The sequence below is a fragment of the Megascapheus bottae genome, chromosome X, assembly GCF_031878675.1.
Source record: "Megascapheus bottae isolate mThoBot1 chromosome X, mThoBot2.hap1, whole genome shotgun sequence".
NCBI classification, from domain to species: domain Eukaryota; kingdom Metazoa; phylum Chordata; class Mammalia; order Rodentia; family Geomyidae; genus Megascapheus; species Megascapheus bottae.
The window spans coordinates 67,382,203-67,388,202 of record NC_143547.1 but is presented as its reverse complement, the minus strand read 5'-3'; positions in this window follow the sequence as shown (position 1 = coordinate 67,388,202).

The window sequence follows — 6,000 nt, the reverse complement described above, 5'->3', positions numbered from 1 at the left end:
GCTGGCTCTGGCTCGGCTCGCTCCCGCACGCTCCGGTCCTGCTCGCTCCGGCCCCGCTCGCTCTGGCCACCACTCAGTTGGGCTCTGTTCACTTCAGCTCAGCTCGCTTCTTTCGCTCTCTGTCGCCGTCGCAGTCTTGTCTCTGCCACTTTTCCGGTTTGGTTGTGTCTCGTCTCTGCCACTTCCGGCTTGGTTGTGTATGTGGGATACCGAGGAATCGAACCCGGGTCTTTGTGCATGCTAGTCAAGCACTTTAACCGCTAGGCCAAACTCCCGGGCCCTAATATGATCTTTTCTAAGTCTTTCCATTTCCTAACAAATGGGGCGATGTCATTCTTTCTGACAGCAGCATAGAATTCCATTGTGTACAAATACCACATCTTGTTGATCCACTCATCAACTGAGGGACATCTGGGTTGGTTCCATATCTTTGCTATGGTAAATTGTACTGTGATGAACATCGTTGTGCTAGTGGATTTAGTATGCCCTTGTTTCTGGACAATTAGGTAAATGCCAAGTAATGGAATTGCTGGGTCATAGGGGAGCTCTATGTTTAGTCTTTTGAGGCACTGCCATACTGCTTTCCATAGTGGTTGAGTGAGTTTGCACTCCCACCAACAGTGTAGTAGTGATCCCTCCTGGCCACATCCCCTCCAGCATCTGTTGTTATTAGTTTTCTTGATCCTGGCCATTCTAAATGGAGTGAGGTGGAATCTTAGAGTTGTTTTGATTTGCACTTCTTTTATGACCAGAGATGTTGAGCATTTCTTCATGTGTCTATAGGCCATTTTTGTTTCTTCTTCAGAGAAGACTCTCTTTAAGTCTTTGGCCCATCTTTTAATGGGATGGTTGTTACTTTGGAGATTAGTTTTGGAGTGATTCAATTTTTTGAGCTGTTGATATATTTTATATATGAGGCCTTTGTCCGTTCTATGGTTGGTGAAGATCTTCTCCCATTCTGTAGGCTTCCTAATTAATTTACTACCTATGCCTTTTGCCAAACAAAAGCTCTGCAGTTTAATGCAGTCCCACTTATCCAGCTTTCTCTGATTTGTTGTGATTCTTGGTCCTTATTAAGAAAGTTTTGACCTGTGCCAAGGAGGCCTAGTGTATCTCCTATTCCTTATTGTAAAGTTTTCAGTGTGTCAGCTTTTACCTCTAGGTCTTTGATCCATTTGGAGTTAATTCTAGTGCAGGGTGACAAAGAAGGCTCCAACTTCAGTTTTCTGCAGGTGCTTAACCAGTTCTGTCAGCACAACTTGTTGAAGAGGCTGTCTTTCTTCCATTCTATTTTTCTGGCTCCCTTGTCAATGATTAGGTGGCCATAGGTCTGTGGTTTAATATCGGAGTCCTCAGTTGTATTCTATTGGTCTTCAGGCCCGTTTTTGTGCCAGTACCAAATTGTTTTGATAATTGTAGCTCTGTAATAGAGTCTAAAGTTTGGTACTGAAATTCCTCCTGTGCTGTTCTTTCTGCTAAGAAGTGTTTTTGCTATACGGGGTCTTTTTTGTTCCATATCAAATTTTGGATTGCCTCTTGTATTTCTTTAAAGAATGCCATTGGGATATTGATGGGTATTGCGTTGAATTTGTAGATAGCCCTTGGCAAGATTGTCATTTTCACGACATTGATTCTTCCAATCCAGGAGCATGGGAGGTTTTTCCATTTCCTCAGTTCTGCTTTAATTTGCTTTTTCAGGGTTTTAAATTTTTCATCAAAAAGGTCCTTTACATTCTTAGTTAAGATAATTCCTAGGTACTTTCTTTGAGGCTATTGCAAAAGGAGTTGCTTTCCTGATTGTTGCCTCATTCCTCTCACTGTTGGCGTAGAGGAAGGCAGTTGATTTTAAGGTTTAATTTTATACCCTGCTACCCTTCCAAAGTTTTGAATTAGTTCAAGCAGCTTGGGAGTGGAGTCTATAGGATTCTTTAAGTACAGAATCATGTCATCTGCAAAGAGGGAACGTTTAACTTCCTCTTTCACTCTTTGGATCCCCTTTATGCTTGTTTTTGCCTTATTGCTCTGGCTAGGAATTCTAATAATAGGGTAAAGTGGAGTGGAGACAGTGGGCATCCTTGTCTCATTCCTGATTTTAGAGGGAATGGCTTTAGCTTTTCGCCATTAAGTATAATACTAGATGTGGGTTTGTCATACACAGCCTTTATTATACTAAGAAACGTTATGGCTTTTGTTTCTATATCCTGGAGGTCAAAAGGTACAATTTTTATAGAGAAAATATAGTAAGTAGCCAAAATATCTTTAAAAAATGTGCCTAGCAAACAATATAACAATGGCAAGCTTTGCCAGTTTAAGTTGTAAAGGTAATATAACTGCAATAAAAGCATAACAGATGTACTCTGCTATATATTAAGAAAAAATACTATAATACATTTGGTAGTCAAACACATCACTCAATCAAGTAGGGTTTCACTTGGGAAAAATGGGAGAAATTAGTAGAATTTGCAAAACAAAACTAGGTCCTGCTTATGAAGACATGAAGACATGACATCATGGGGGGGTTGTCGTAGCAACCAAAGTGATTCACTGGGCATCCTAAGCCTCAGAACATGGGGGAAGGCAGCAGTCTCATTTGAGGTTGGAGGACTTTCAAAGTAGATTGGGGGATCTTGGCAGTCTCCCCAAACCCACTGGCTTGCATGGGGCCTGCAGTTCAAGCAAGACAGCTTAAACGCATCTAGAACACAAACCGTGGGAGAAAGGAGAAGAAGGAATGAATAGAAATCTGTGTTCTGCCTGTGGGAGCATAGTCAGAAGTCAGAGCACTGCGCAGACAGAGCACGCCTGCTCAGGCCTCAGTGATCCTAGGAACAGTGCAGGGGACTGTACTACTAGTACCAGCAGGTAGGGGAGGTTAATGGAAGGTAAATGAGGTCAAAATGCTTTTTTTACATATGTTAAAAATGGTGTCTACTGAGATGTGTTTGGGAAGAAGGAATGGGGCTGAGGGAAAACAACAGTAGAAGAGAGTCTCATCAAGGGGTTGCATATAGCAACATAATGAAAATCCCTCATACAATTAAATGATGCTAGCTGAAATATTATTAATTACTGCTGATATTCTTAGGATCATATTGTAAGGCATGTTTTTCCTGGACATAGCTATCTTTCTGCCACTTGCCCTGGCCCTAGCTACTATGAAAGTACCTAACATTTTAATAAGTTTCCCAGAAGAACTTGTTAGCACACAGTATACAGTGGCATCTATATCTCTTTCCTGATGTAGGTTCTTAATTTTTAAATGCCTCTGCTCTGACATTTTCTTTCTTAATGCAAGATCATTGCCACAATTTTCTCTGAGGTTTGGCACATGTGCTTTTTCAACACTGAAGCAAAAGGAAATAAGAAAGGTTGGGCGAAGCTGAGTTTCCTCTGGACTCTGTACTTTATCTTTGCCACCAATTCCCACCCTTTCTCCAAATGATCACACTGTATGGAGCAATTTCCTTCCTCCATTTCCTAAGTTTTTGTCTATAGGTGAACACACAGAGAGAATAAATATTGGTAGTTGCACTGGGACATAATGCTCATGACCACCCACTTCAGCTATAAATGTGGGCAATGATCTGAGCATACCATTCACCTTGTCCTTCAGCCATTTTGCCACCCACTATTTTTTTTTTTGCTCTATCCGATCTCATCCTTCAATCTGCCTTGAGATATTGACAATATTTTCCTAGAGCCAGAACGTGGATTATGAGTTTTCTGGGAACTGGAGCGGAGTAGAAGGATGTGTTCTGATTTAGTACTTGTCCCTACTACCCTCTTGTGAGAGGCTCAGATCTCATACTGCCTCAAAGGAATATAAATAGCCTCTCATCTTTCTTTTCTTTAGTTGTGCTGCCCTCTAGAGACAGAGAAGAAACTAACACTTGATGCAGGATAAATAGATCATAGACTAACTGCTGCTGATTTAGGACACAGTGTTTCCAACTTCTTAACTCCCTTGCCCTCCCCACAAAGAAAACCTTCATTTTCAAAAGCTAAAATGAGGGGCCAGAAGTGTGACATAATGGTAGAGTTCTAGCCTAGCGTGCATGAAGCCCTGGGTTCAATTTGTTGCTTACCACACATAGAAAAAGCTGGAAGTGGTGCTGTGGCTCAAGTGGTAGAGTGCTAGTGTTAAGCTGAAGCGCTCAGGGACAGTGCCCAGGCCTAGAGTTCAAATCTCAGTACCGGCAAATAAAAACTAAAATGAATTAGTGGCAGGGGTGGGTGTGTAAAAGAAGTTGATTCTGGGGATGGCGGGGAGTGTAATGGGGACTAAGACATGTGAAAGGGTATCAATGTATGTGAATTAATGCACTTTCTGTCTGGCAAATATCATGTAACCCTTTTATTAATTACAATAAAAAATATCAAAAAAAGAAGTTGGTTCTGCCTTATCCTTGCCACTATCACTTCCCAGGCAATTTTCACTCATACCACTCTAGAAATAACTAGAGCAGTTCCATCAATAGTAAAATGAAAAGACCAAGTGCAGTATATTCTAGCTCATACCTGTAATTCTAGCTATTCAGAAGACTGAGATCTGAGGATTGAAATTCAAAGCCAACCTAAGTAGGAAACCCACGTGACTCTTACTGCCAATTAATCATCATCATCAATAACAACAACAAAAGCTGCAAATGGAGCTATGGTTCAAGACCTTGAGCAATAAAGCTCAGGGACAGAGTTCTGGCCCGGAGTTCAACCCCCAGAACTGTACCAAAAAATATAATGAAGTATATATTTCTAGAGTTATAGTCATAGTGACAATGAGCACTACATACAAAACAGTGTGGATTAACCTCACAGTACTCACAAAAATTAATAACATATGCTGTGTGAGTCTATGTATTTAAAATTTTTAAAGTATTCTCTGAGAATAGTGGTTACCCTTGGGCTGCATCAGCAACTAGATAGGGCCACTGAGAGTTTCTAGTGTGTCAGCAATGGTACATTTCTTCATTGCTTTGTGAACAGTTGTTGAGTTGAGCACTAAGTATTGGGGCACTTTTCTATGTATGAAGTATACTTTAACCAAAGCTTACCAAAAGATGTCAGTGGTGAGTTAGTAAAAGAGGAGATCAAGTAAATAAAAACCATCGTCCTGCAGAGAAGGTGGATAAGCATGTTGAAAATACTGAACAGCAAAGTAGATCAGAGGAAAATTATCCAAAATAAATGACAGTCCCGAGAATGAGAAAGAGAACCAAACAAGATTTTCTGTATGTCTAACTTGAAATTTAGAAAGCACAGGACAATAAATGATGCATGACTGATTCCTAAAGAAATAAATTCACAGACCAGGACTGAGAGGCAGATCAAGCCACTGCACACATGTTTGCATATATTTCTGAAATTCATACACTTTCAAAAAATCTTCCTGTATCCTTCTCCTGCAATAAACATTTTCAAATTTTTATTGCTACTATAAAGATGCTATACAGAGGGGTTACAGTTTCAAAAGTCAGTTAAAGAGTACTTTTCTTTTGGGACAACCTATCCTCTTCCCACGCATTCTCCCAGTTTTCCTCTCCCATTCTTACCCACAAGGTATAGAGTTCGTTTTCAACATAACGTCTAGTGAGTACCACTACTGCATTTGCAATAAACATTTTAACTTAAAAATGATGAAAGAAGGCCGGGAGTTTGGCCTAGTGGTAGAGTGCTTGCCTAGCATGCACGAATGCCCAGGTTCGATTCCTCGGTACCACATACATAGAAAAATGCCGGAAGTGGTGCTGAGTCTCAGTGGTAGAGTTCTAGCCTTGAGAAAGTCCAAGGAGAGTGCTCAGGCCCTGAGCTCAAGTCCAGGACTTGCACAAAAAATGATAAATTGAAAAAGTCACAAATAAATAGAAGGACATCTTATGCTTGTAGATAAGTTAACATGTCCCAGACTACTGGAATCTATTTCCAGATTCAATGTAACACTTGTAAAAATTCCAAAGCAATTCTTCAAAGAAATGAGGAAAACCCTAAAATTCAGAGGGAACA